This window comes from Dermatophagoides farinae, chromosome 4 (genome assembly GCF_024713945.1).
Source record: "Dermatophagoides farinae isolate YC_2012a chromosome 4, ASM2471394v1, whole genome shotgun sequence".
Lineage (NCBI taxonomy): Eukaryota > Metazoa > Arthropoda > Arachnida > Sarcoptiformes > Pyroglyphidae > Dermatophagoides > Dermatophagoides farinae.
This window is the reverse complement of record NC_134680.1, coordinates 6885853-6900370: the sequence shown is the minus strand read 5'-3', so window position 1 is coordinate 6900370 and position 14518 is coordinate 6885853. Positions and strand designations below refer to the sequence as shown.

The 14518-nt window shown below is 31.9% G+C and overlaps 1 protein-coding gene and 1 long non-coding RNA gene across 3 annotated transcripts in view; one reads left to right on the top strand and one right to left on the bottom strand.

Moving 5' to 3' along the window:
• Window positions 1-5668, bottom strand: part of sns (nephrin adhesion molecule sticks and stones) — an 82532-nt gene extending 76864 nt beyond the window's left edge. Inside the window, exon 1 of one of the 2 annotated variants that reach the window (XM_075730708.1) lies at window positions 5376-5668. The gene's annotated coding sequence lies outside the window, so the exon portion shown is untranslated. The remainder of the gene's footprint in view (window positions 1-5375) is intronic. The other variant, XM_075730707.1, reaches the window with a different exon arrangement.
• A 2661-nt stretch (window positions 5669-8329) lies between these two features.
• On the top strand, window positions 8330-13013 carry LOC124491301 (uncharacterized). The gene is made up of 5 exons (XR_006958935.2): window positions 8330-8553; window positions 9839-10055; window positions 10112-10635; window positions 10705-11571; window positions 11646-13013. It is a non-coding gene; the product is annotated as an uncharacterized LOC124491301 (long non-coding RNA).
• The last annotated feature ends 1505 nt before the right edge of the window (window positions 13014-14518 follow it).

Sequence of the window (14518 nt, the reverse complement as noted above, 5' to 3'; positions counted from 1 at the left end):
AAAGAGAGTATACGAAGTGAAAAACAAATTTGTAAATACAAAGATGCTGCACATACAAATAGTCAGAGAGAAAGAGATACAGAAGCATCGAAAAAAAGCAGAAGCTAAAGCAAAACTTTCAGATGAATTTGTTTTCCAAAAAGATTTCTCAGCATCACCTTTATCGTCGTGGTCGTGATAAAGATAAAACAGGCTTTTTCCATTTTGCTTCGCAGAAAAAAAAAGAAATGAAATGATTGACTGACAATCAACAGAAAAGAACAGAAACAGGTAGCAGGTCAAGCAAAGGTAGCATCATCAAGAACCATGCAAACATTCTGGTTTTTGTTTGGATTCAGTCAGGTAGTAGCCATATCATCATGATAATACGTGGCCACGATCATCAAGACTGGTGATCAAGATGATGATGATGACCAGAGTCACAAAAAAAAACTCGATCAATCGACCGAAAATAATAAAGAAATTAATTTCCATTTTTAAAAACGACGAACGACCTGGGAAACAAAAAAAAATTGGGTAGAAAAAAAGGGAATATTTTTTCCAACCACCATTTTACTTGATTTATATACGTATCGAAATCGTGGTGAACGAAAAAATGAAAAATAAAATAAAAACAGAAACTGGACAATGTGAATCAATAATAATCATCATCATAATAATTAATTGATCATTTCGTTAGTTTGGAAAAAAATGATTATGATCATGATGCACTCTCAATGAAATTGATTTGCCTCCACATTTTATTATTTCAAACATTATATTCTCAATGATTGATCAAAACGATCGATCGCGATTGATTGAATTTTTTCTGCTGTAACACTACTCACAGGTAGTAAGTAGTAGCCATCATCTTATCATCATCATTATTTTTTCATTTTTTTTGGTTATTATTTATATTCATTGAAGAAAAAAAATCATCATCATCATCATCATCGTGATTATGATTATGATGATGATGATGATGATGGAAAAAAGCTAAAAAAATCCAGATCATGATAATGATGGTGATCGGAAAAGTATTATTCAAAATGGCAGTAGTTGTAGTTTTTTGGGTTTGATTACTTTTTTTACAGACAAAAAAAAAGAAATCATGAAATGATTTTTTTCAAACTTTGAAAAAACAAATTTTTCATCTAGCCGATAAAAATCTAAATTCAAATTGAAGCACTTTAAACATTTCCGATGTTTTTTTCTTTTGAATTCCGGTTTTTTTTTAATTTCAATAAACAATGACCGGTTAGCAAACTGGACCCAGCATATATTGATTATCTACCTCCGCTAATGTTGATTATTGAAAAATTTGATTCACGAAAAAAATTAACATTGCATCATCATCATGATGGTGGTGGTGGTTGTAAAATCCAACCAAAATGGCAATGAATTTGCAACAAATGGACCCCTATGTTTTGATCATAACAAACACAAAAGACCCCCACAACCACAACGAATACAAGGGGGTACACTCTGTGTGTGTGTGTGTGTGTATATCAAATGTTTATCTGATGATCGAAGCAAAGAGAAGCTCTCTTGAAAATGATATCAGAATTTTAGAAAAAAACCGCATAATAAACTATGATATGACGATAAAAGATCAACGATACGATACTACGGTAATGCCAAAAAAAGTGAATTCAGGCAACAAAAATACGACGAAAAAAATTCATTTTTGACATTCCGCCACACACACACACACACACAGCGAGACATAAATACTTATTATCTGTACAAATCACGGCCAGTCAGCCAAGTCTAGATGGAAAATAAAAAAAAATCTACCAACCACCATCATCATCTGACATGAAATGCCAATTGGCCTTCTACATGCGTACGTATTTTGACATAAACACTTAAAACCATAATACAATTGATGATGAATCAATATCAAGGTAAATATGTTTTTTTTTGGAATTTGTCATGCCAGTTTAGATATGCATCATCATCATTATCAATTTGTTTGAATCTGATCAATTGTTGAGGAAGCAAACAAACGAAAATAATATGGGTGCTCATCATCATCATCATATCTCAATTTATCCCAATTCATAAACTTGAAATTGTTATTCAATTCAATGAAATGAATTGAAATAAATTTTTCATTTTTATAGAAAAATCAATTACAAAAACAATGATCAATGATATATTGTTCTTCTTCGAAAAAAAGTTTTTTTTCGATTCAAAAATTGAAATTTAGAAATTTTTGAGAATTGCACACTAAGACTATTATTAATACTGAGAAAACCAAAATCAAAACAAAAAAGATGCTAAAGGCTAAATGAACAAAAATAAGGAATGGGTAAAATGAAAGTTTCCCGAAAAGTATTTATATTGATATCACCATCATTACAAAATCATTGAATCAACTTAGATTGAACAACAACAACAAAAAAAACCCTAAAGACAAATCGAATGGCCCATTTTTTCTTCTAAATCCTGCCACCAACTCATTGGAATTACCAAAAAGAAAAAAAAATTTAAATTTCATTCGTCAAAGAATTAAATCCCAGAGAAAAAAAGAAAGAAAAAAATTAAAAGTTTTGAAAATGATAATCATTTTCCAATTTGGGGAATCACTGAAATCATTGGTCCATTTTTTTTGAATTTGCATATTTTTCACATCCATGTATTTACATTTGATTGGCGATTGTTTGACATAAATCATTTGATGATACAGCTATTCAATCACAAAAAAATCATCAATTGATTGATCGGGGATTGAATTAGAGGAAAAAAAATTCAAAAATAAATCAATGCACTTGTTGTTGTGAAACCAACGCAAATTTTTTGAAATTCATCATTTCGAAATGAAAACAACAACATCAATTTGAATATTTTCATGCAACAAAAAACAAGCCTTGAAATTGATTTCATTTCATTTCGATATCATCATCATCATCAAACAAATCAAATAATTGAGAAAAAAATGATGGACAATGACTACCACCAGCATCATCGTCATTTTCATAATTCTTTTTTTTTTGAATATTAAATTTTCATTTTCGTTACCACTGCCGTTATGCAAGAAAATGAATATATGCGAAATAATAATTTCATTCATCATGGAAATCAATGTAAAAATGAAAAACAATTACCGATACTGCTGATGCTTGATAAACACAGTGACCATTGAATATTAATAATTCATATATATAAATAATGATGATTTGTTGTGGATTTTTCTTCTGAAAACGAAAAAAGCATCCACAATAATAATAAGTTTGAACCAATTTGGGTCAAATCATCATCATCATCATCATCATCTTCAGTGAATGATTGTTAAAAACCTATCGAATCGGATTGGAATCTGATCAGGGATGCTAATGAATTTCATTCTGTCGTTCATCATCTTCAAACCCAATCAACCAACTAGTGGTAAACAAAGGAAAAATCTCTCGAATCATAATCATCCAGAAGAATTTTGTGTCGACCAACTGACCGAGATATTAACGGATTTTTTGAAAAAAAAACATTAAATCAGAGAAAAAAGATGGAATTGAAATGGAAATCAATTTTTTCATTTTTTAAAAAGCAAAAAAAAAAAAAAAATTCAATTTCTACAACATCAGCACTAAAAACAAGTAGCAAAACAGAACAAATTGATTGAATCTCTCGTAGAATTATTACCTGATTTTGAGCTAAAAATAACTAAACAAAAAAAAAAAAAAAAAAACAGCAGCAACAAAGCAGAAAACGATTGTGTAAAAAAGAGAACGAGATCAGAGTAATCAAACAAAACTACTGGCTAACTGATTTAAGCGAAGGAGATCATCATCTAAATCATTATGTCGTTTGTCTTTATTTATTATTATGGAGTTCAGATGAGCGAGAGAGATATGGATGGATGCCAAAGTACAACAGAAATATCACATTGGATTGTTCCAACATCACCATCAATTTCTTTCTTTTGGATTTCATTGATGTGGGAAAAAATTGAAAGAGAATGGATGAATTTTTTTCGGAAATCACCATTGCAATTATTTGGTGATCAAAATGATAAAATACCCGAAACAATTGAAATGACGGTCGGTTTGTTTGTTCAATGCAACCACATTACAAACGATGATGATGATGACCAATTACATTACAGTAATCAGGATTGAATGAATTGAATTTGAAATTGACTTTTTTTCGGAAAAAAATGATTAAGCCATCATCATTGATTATTATTATCATTATTGTGGTGATGGTATTGAATTGAATTTGACCTAAATTGAATATTGAATCAATCAATCAATCGATGAATGAATTTCAAAACAAAAACAGAATATATCCAGTATGCAGAAATCAATGCTCAGAATCAAATCCGAAACAGACTAAAACCGAGACAAAACGTTCGTTTATACTCCATTTTTCCTCTTCGAAAAGAAAAGAATCGATCCAATATTGAAAACGAAACAAAAACAAGCCAAGAACGAATAATGAATCTCTCATTCTGGAAGCTATGCATACAGAAATCTTGAACAAAAACAAAAAAGAAATGAATCCATTCGAATCGATCGATTCTAATAGCTCAAACTTTCAGTTCTTGAGATTGATTGATTGAAGAAAAATATGAATTTTTTCGAAAACAAATTGCAAATTTCATTTCATCTTTCAAACAAACACACGAACCAAAATCGCAACCAAGGTTTTTTCGAATCGATTATTATTAGTGGCAAAAATAACCGAATATTTCAAACATGGAATGAATGGCGGGATAAGTTTCTCTTGTTTGTTTGATTATTTTGGATGGATAAGCAATTTGTGAATTCAGTTGGTCGGTTTTGTGGATTTCTATCAATCCTGTAATCGGTTGATTGATTTCAATTCATTCAAACGACGATAAGATGATCCATACCCACACACACACACACACACAGACGAATTCAGATTGATGAAAAACAAATGAAACGAATCAACAAAAAAAAATTGATGATGTTTATTCAAAAACGATAAACGACACACACACAAACGGATCGATTTTCAATGACGATGATAATGAAATTCAAAAAAATACATTGGAAACACACAAAAACACATGGATCAAAACGGAAATTCACCAACTTCCTGCGTGTGATGATGATGTTGATGATGGAAATGTTCACAAACACTAGGATGAGAATTAATGATGATGATGAAGAGGAAAAAAAAGAAATAAACATGCTTCATTGATGATGGATTTTTATTTCGTGTTGTTTTTTTCAGCGATGACGAAATCACAAATCACAGAATATGACTAGGTTCCAAATGAAACGGAAATTTTGTTTCAAATTGAAAACATCCACCAAAACCGACCAACTCGAAATTTTCTTCTTCCGTATAAACATGTGTGTGAAACAGGTACACATACCCACTCACTCTTTTTTACAAGAAAACTATGGAAAAAATCATGCACTTACTTTTTAGTTTGTCAATTTTTCAAAGAAATTTGCCATCGAATTTTGAAAAAAAATTGATTGATTTAATCGATTTGGATGGATGTGGATAAAACTTTGGTTCATTAGTCGCAAAAAACAGCAGCAGCAATTGAACAAAGAGGAAGTAAAGAGGGTGAGGAGGATGACTTGTTTGTGAAAGAAATCGATCAAATTCTTTCACAAAATTTAGAAAACGGCCGGTACAAGTTATCATACGATGTTCACAAGACCATAGCAACGAGCCGACTGAATCACACACAAACACGATGACGATTGAAACAACTACCACTGCATTACATATGCGAACAAAGAGGAGGCTGATGGAAACAGACGATTTATGATTGGATGTGTTTCTGATTGTGGCATAAGAATGATGAGGAAGACGCTTTATGAGAGACCAACAAAAAGCGCGGAAACTGAAAAAAGTAATTTTTCCACCTTAACACAATGCTTCTACCTTTATTTCTAACGCTAAGAAACTATGAGTAGTAGCATTAGTCAAAAGAGAAATTTTCAAAATTACACCACACATTCGTAGTAGTAGCATGAGTTATGTGCATTCATTTCCTAACTTGTGGCGTCCTCTATCGGTGAACAACACAAAAATAATCTGATGCAATTTTCTATTTGTTTTAATTTTTGTTTGAAATTTCAAAAATTGCCATCGTAATCATCAAATTAAATGATAAATAATGAATAGAATTGATACTTGTGTTTAAAAAGGTAATGATAATGACGATGATTATTTTTTTCTTTCCTTTGAAAGTGATAAATTTTACTAATGAAAGTGATCACACCTTGATTTCGTTTTTACAGCTTTCATATGCGCTTCCGATCTTTTCGAGCTTGGCCATTTGAATTTCGACAAAAACTCGACTCATTGGATTCAATCATCTAGACATAATTTATTCGATAATAGTTTGTGTCTGTCTGTGATGAATAACCATCGCCCTGTTTTTTCACATCTAAAAAAAACTCAGGGACAAAACAAAATTGCAAGTAAAGTTGACTCATTTTCTTTTGAAAAATTTTAGATTTTAAATTTTCATCTTCTAGGATTTCACAAAAATTCTTTATTTGATTACATCGATTTTCATTCCGGAAAATGAGAGATAAATTCAGAATTCCTGATTTGATTTTCGTATCAAACACGTGGAATCAATGAATGGATAGTAGATTATCATTTCTGTTTCTCTCATTCCTGATCATAATGATGTTCATGAACAGTAGCCCTTTGTGTGTGTGATAATGACCTCGAGAATTGATCGATAACCAATTGGTTCATTTTTGGATGTCTTTTTTTACCCTCAAAAAAAAGAAATTCCTTATCAATTTTATATCTTTCACATATATTGAGTCACGAAGAAGCTAGAAAAAGACTAGAAAGAAATTTCTGTTTCGCCAAAAGCCTAAGGTCAAAAATGATCTTTTTCATCATCAAGAACGATAGAAAAGTCCCTATTATCGTTATCACCGATGATGATGATGATGATGATGAGCAAACCAGAGAAACCACCACCACTATCAACCATGAAATGAATCTACCGACCTCTGATCATCGTCATCATCATCATCACCATGACCAAAAGACAAAAAAAAGACACACGCGAAATGCATTTAATTTCAGTTTGGCTGTGTATGAATGAATGGAAAAAATTGAATCAAACAACAGAACAAGGAACAAGAAGGCAGAAAAATGTATTGTGGATCAAACTAAAGCAAAAAATTATCCGAAAAACAACCATGGCCACATAAATATAGCAAAGAATGCCTCGCCTAAACACATGCTGATCATCATCATCATCATCATCATCATCGATGATCGTGACTTTGAAATTTTGCATTTTTTCAAAACAAAAATTTTCAGTTCAGGTAGCTAAAATCAGGCCAGCCAGGTATGAGTATAATTGGTTGTTTAGTTAGTTAGAGGTTCTGTGACTAATAGATTGATCTAAGTATTTTTTTTTTTTGCTCTCTAGATTTTTATTTTTAATAATTATGTTCATGATGCACCACCACCACCATCGACAACAACAACAATCTTCCATTCAATGAAAAGGTCATGATGACGATGAATCGTCAAGTGAAAGTGGTTATGAACTTTGCCTTTGCCTTTGAATGTTGAAGAGCAAAGCAGATTGCTAGCTACTGTGTTGTTGTTTGGTTGATTGAAAATCATATTAGCATTTTGTTTCGTTTTTTTTCTTCAAAACCAGGTTTCATTTTACCTGGCCAATGTTCGCCATCATCCTATGTTTTTTAATGTATGATGATGATGAGAATCGATTTATGTGATCAGCGTTCAATGTTTATAATGATGATGATGTTCTCCGATGGAATTATTCTCGTTCATGTTTTCGCGATCATTAATTGATTGTGTGACTCTAGGCAAACCGATCGACCAATCAATTTTTCAATGAAATGATTTTCTCTTTTTTGCCAGCCAGCCAATTCATGAATTTTTTAAAAATCATCTTCATGGCATTCTTCTATGTTGATGCTTGGCTTGATTTTTTGCCCAGACCACACGGATTGTAATTCTTTTTATCTGAATGAAAAGAATTTTAGAATTTTCGGTCACAGTCCTGGACCGTTTGCCTGAATTAAAAAAGCGTGTGACATTGGAATATATTTGTGTCGCAGCGAAAAAAGTACCCGAATTATTTTTTTCGTTCTTGTTGCCCATAAATGTTTCATATCTGCATATCGAAACGATTCGTTCTGTGTTTCGGTTATTGTTAACGCTGTTTTTTTCTGTTTCACAGGCAAAAAACTCTAGCCGCATTTGTGTAGCAGCTTGACATTTAATGCTTTATGTGACACATAAGGGTCATAATCTTTAAACGATGATGTGCCTCCATGATTCACAATGGCCATCATCATCGTTGAATTTATGTTTTCGAAATTTACAGTGATGCAGCCTCTTGACTGGCATTATTTTTCTCTTTTTACACTGATGATGATGACGATTGAATCATAATCTTTCGGAATAAACTTTAAAATTTCGAATGAATTTCACTGAATTTGATCTATGTGTGATCCATTATTGTTATTATTCAGTGTCCGAATCACATCTGTGTTTGTTTGAAGCATACGAAAATTGACCCATCGGACCATGTGATCGAAATACAATATAAAATTGGAATAAGTCAAGTTCAAAGTTGAAATTTTATTTTTTTTAAAAAAGCCATAACATTATTTGATTCGATTCGATTTGATCTCTTCGATACGGATCATCACGTCATGTGCATTATTTTGCAATCCAATTGTGAATTTTGATTCTGTGATCATCACTTTTTTAAATTCACGTTACTACTGATTGACTAATCAAATGTGAAAGAATCACCCGAAAAACTTGACTTAATGTTAATGATAATGATCATGCTATGTAATGCAAAAAAAAAATCCAATCTACACTCGAGATGTTCGTGTGTATTTGTGTGTGTGTGTGTGTTTGAATCATTCATGAAGATTCGGGTCCACAAAAACATCTTGATTCTGTTTGGTTTTGCTTGTTTTTCTGAAGTAATCTTAATAAAGATAATGGACCACCATCATCATTATCATCTGGAACATTAAAGCTGACACCACTTTGTCTGTCTGTGTGTGTGTTTGTCTCGTTTGTTTGTGTTGTTCATCATTTGTCTTGATCTTTTGAAATTTATAGCCCTATTCCATTGCACATTATTTTAGACATTTTGAAACATGTCAGCTACGAGAGGGTTGAGAGGTCATTCATATTGATGACCATCTTTGTTTTTATCATTTTCTTCCTTGCATGATCCATGAATTAATGAATTTTTTCTGGTTGTTTACAGTAACACAAGTTGGAAGACGAATCCAAAATATCCGTTTGAAAAAGGTTATTCCGTCAGTGCAGAAAAAAAATTATCTAACCCTTATTGTGTATACAAACTTGCAAACAGGAACAAACATTGGATGCTTTGCAAAAATGGCCAAATCTTCATCCAAATGAACGGAACGGGTCAGCCTTGTGTTTGTTTGTGTCTGAGATGATCACATCTTTGTCCCATCTCTCTTTCTCGATGTGTGTACACACGGAGGTCAAAAGTGACGAATGATAATCATGATGATGCTTGAGCAAGCAAATATTTACATCATCAACAACATCTTTTGGGTCGATTGAGAATCCAAAAAACACACGAAAAAAAGAAATTCGTGATGCCCGTAAGATATATAAAAAGATGAAAGTTATCCCACACACACATGACCAATTCGACAATTAATTAATGGGCCATCGATCCATTGTGTGCATGTGATAATGTAAACAACTGAAAAGACCATTTTTTGTGGACCTACCGCATCATCGTTGATTGATTGATGAATGAATGAATGAGTGGAAAAAGTTTCAATGTTTTTCATTCATTCATTCATTCATTTAGTCGTGTGTCCAATGTGAATAAAACATTTTTTCACCATTGTAGACAATTATTCAATTATTTTTTTTCTGGAATAAACACCCACACAACTATATTCACCAAGTGTTTAGTTCTGGTTCGATGATCAAGATGATTTTCCTTTTTTTTTGAATTCTCACTTACTACAGGGATACGGTCGAAAAACTATTGTTGGTGATGGCCATTTATGAACTTTCTTCAAACTGGCTTACTGACTGACCTTTGTCAATGATAAGCAGAAATGGTTGGTTTTTTTTCATTTGTTTATGTCTCGTTAACGCATTTTAATTTCTCTCACAGATTTGAAATATTGTAATTCATTTTGTTTTGTTTTTTTCTTCGTTTTCAACATGTGTGTTTTATAAGTGGAATCGTTGTTTGCTATGAATGAATCACGAATGTGTTTTGTGAAAGCGGATCTTTTCTTCACTGAAAATGAATCTAATGAATGAATGAATCTCTACTCCACAATGAATTTGTATTCATTCATTTAAATGACGATTCGAGTGTGTGTTGTAACAAAGTAACCGAGAAAAAAGAATGCCGACCAATGATGATAACAACAACAATAACCGAAGAAAGAAATCAAAGAATCAAACCGAACAACGAATAAAGAATTGTTAAAATGAACGATTGTGAAAGAAAAAAAATAGCCAACTGATGAAATATTGGCATCATTGTCTGTATTGTATTTTGGGTGTTTTTTTTCCATCAATCCAGCCCGATGATAGAATCGAATTGAATCAATCAATCATTTTTTCTCTCGATAGAACGTGTGTCAATGACTTTCACTTTGTTCTTTCTTTATTCATTGTTCTATTGTGGTGAGTATGAAAAGAATTGATGTTATTTATTTCAATCCATAATTGAACCATTTTTTGCAATGTTTTCAGATTATAGATTCAAGGAACGAAAGAGAATCAAATCATGGCCATTCAACACCGCCAATTCATTTTAACAGACGATATATTTTCATTGATGATGATAATTATTATTGATTGCCACAACAACTCTTTCTCAATCGATTGATTACAATTCGATGAAATCATCACTTTCATTAATATTACATCATACACACGTGTATATGATGGATTTTAGAAATACGTTCGCCAAAAAACGTCGATATTTCAAGATGATGATAAAATGAGTCATTTTTTTCTCGAATCAAAAATTATTTCTTCCTCGACGACAACGATTACTACACCAAAAAAATAAACAAAATGTAAACCCAATCTACCACCTGCCATTTGCTGGACGAACGAATGAAAAAAATCCAATGTAGCCATCCAATCTACTCAGATAAATTGATCATGATGATGATGGAATGAAGAGAATAACAAAATTGATTACAATCAACCGAATCATCATCAGCATTATTTGTTGTTTAATTATCGAATTTAAATGTAGAAACAAATGTATCGATCAAAACAAACCGACAACAACGACAACAGTAACAACAACATAGCTTGAACAGATTTGACCTGATCGATCAATCGATCGTTTGATCGATTCATTCCATTCCTTTAACACACAACATTACGATCTGACAAAATAACAACAACAACAAACCAAAATGAACCGATTAAATCTCATCATCATTATCGTTCCGATAACAAATTGTTTGTTTGGCCGGCTTTAGGTTTTTCTCTGTTTCAAAATCTCATACTTGCAATCACATTGATGATGTGAACATCAATTACAACAACAACTATCGAGATTCAGGACGCCACAAATGAAGCTTTTTCTTTGGTGCGAATGTGGTAAATACATTTGGGTTTTTTTTCGGATTGATTTTTTTTGTTTCTAATTTTTTTTTCTGTTCTCCCACTTTTAGGTGTTGTTTTTTTTGTCTATTCAAACTACGAAACAAACACAAATAATGAATCCCTCACTTCTGAAACACGAATGATTACTTTATTTCTCACTTATGTTTTGCATCGATTTTTACCTTTGCTCTTGTGTGTCTGTTTGTGTTTATAATTAATGAACTAATTGTCAAGATGGACGTTATTTTGAAAAATGAAGAGAAAATACCATTTTTACAAAACAACAAATGAAAACATCAAATAGTATTACAAATTGGAAAAATCTAACCAGATGCCAATATTTTCGTCCAGATTGTTACAATTTTTTTCCTATTAGAATGAATGATTTGACTGACCACTCTCAATTCAAAATGGAAATGGTTTGTCCATGTTTTACCTGTGGCTAACTAATAATTGATTTGTCCATAGTTAATGATTCACGTGGCATTTTGGATTGAAAGGTTCAACATTTGAAAATCATTTATCGAATTAATCAATAAATTGATGAACTAATCAAATTCAGACTTTAATCCTCTCATCAACATGATCATTAATGGACCAAAATGCAAAAAAAACATTTCGTATCATTATCGTCGTCATTTGGTGAGAATTTGAGGAATTCTTGCGAAAAAAACTTTTTCAAACATTAATTTTCATCTTACAAAGAATCCATGCACAAACAACGACAACAAATAACATTAATAGCCATCATGAATTGATAATTATCATTTCAATGAAGAATTGATCATCCATTTTCAATTTACGGAAAAAGTATCGATACGCGATCATCATCATCATTATCGTGATCATTATTTAATTGTATTATTTTCGTCAGACAAACAAATAAACACGAGAGACATTCCATAGTCTCGATATCCAATAAATCGATCCTCATCATCATCATTATTTCATTCGATCTTAATGGACGAGAGAAAATGGAAAGAAAATTCCTCGTTTTTGTCATTTCAATTGATTTATCTTGTCTATTTATCTATTACTATTCGGTCTGGTTGCGAATTCCGTAGACCTTGAAAATAATTACATCATCATCATCATCATCATCGTGAATGCATTAAAAACATGAAAAATTCCTAACGAATCAATTTCATTTAGCCTGATGATGATTAAATTGAAGAATTTCGTTCAACAATCATTACATTGGAATTTCGAAAAACTTATAACGATGGTCAAGGTGAAACCCGTTTTCAACATTGACTGACTGACTGACCGATTGATTAATTGATTGATTGAATGGTTGAATGTGGAAACAGATTGACCAAACCAAATGATGATGATGGCATGCGACCAGATTCAATCATCGTGTGTGTGTGTGTGTTGGTTTGTTTATTATGATGATTGATGAAGTGCGATAATAAACACTTTTTTCTTTCTTGCCACATCAATGATTTTTCCTCTCGTGTGTGTGTATGTGTTTGTTTTCCGATTCGAATTTAATGATTTGCTTGTGTGTGTGTGTGTGTGTGTATGTATTGGTGTTTCTTTCAATGTCGTATCAATCATAAGAAAACAAATAGGCCAAAAACACAAAACACACCTCTCTTTCTTTATGTCTTCATGACATGGAATGAATGAATGATTACCCGGTAATCTGAATTATTTATCCACTAAACCGGGTCGAATCAAACCAAACCAATGATGATGATGTAATCAAGCTACCGGATTTTGTTGTTTTTGGACATTTCATATCCGAATGAGATTTTCATCATTCTGATCCATTCACACATGGATGTATGAGTAGCTCATTAATTTGATCATTCACAATGATTATGATGATGATGATTGGCCAACCAAAATTTTTTTCATCATCATCATCATCATTTTCTAGGTTTGCGTGAGAAAATTTTCTGCCTTTTCTACCTGTCTATTTGGTGATTTTTTTTATGTTGGACAATTTCATCATCGTTTAATTTTTCGTCATTTCATTTACAAAGGACCTGTCCTTGCAACTGTTTTGGCTGTGTATGTCTCTCACACACACCAGTGGCCATATATTTAGCTTAGCGAACAAGAAAGACCTTGATGACCATCATTACCTTTTTGCTTTTGCCTATCTGTTGAAGTTTGCGTGCGAATTGAAATTTACAAGAAAAAAAAAACAAAAATTCAATTTCCCATCAGAGAGATGTTGATGAGAGTTTGATGATTTGTGTTGTTGAAAAATGGTGTCCAGAAACAAAATCAAACCAAACCAAACAAACGACGAGAGCAGATTATTTCATTTCATAAAAGTGATGCTAAATGCTGTTGATTATTGATATATAAGTCAGAGGCCAAATGATGGCCCCAAATTCAAATTTGCTTTATTCACACGCGCGCGCACATAGACATAAACAACCGTTCTCATGTTTCTCATGTGATTTGAAAGTAATTTTTTTTTTCGTTTTTTTCCAATTTTAAAATTCAACATGATATCCGTGGTATAATTAACATCAATCAAAATCTTTTCTTTTCGGATTTTTACAAAGTTGGATGCTTGATTCATATTCATGGGCATACAGTAATCCATGATGATGCATGTGTATTTTTTTTCTTGCTATCAGACGATGACCGGATTACAATGGTTTTTTTTTGGTAAAACAAAAACTTTTGATATTTTGTTTCACTATCCATTTCCATATACATGGTATCTAATAAAGAAAAAAGTTTTTTCATTTCTTACGGTAAACATTTTTGATCCAATTTTATTTAGAAAACCACAGAAAAAAAAGTGTTAACACTTTTAACACTATAGTGTTTTGTTTGTGTGCATGTGTGTGTGTGTGTGTTTGGATTTACTTGCAAAAATAAAAAACTTTGAATCTCTCACTTTGTCATCATCATCATCATCATTATTATTATAGTCAGAGAAAAAAGTTACACAAAATCCAGTAAAGTAATCCAC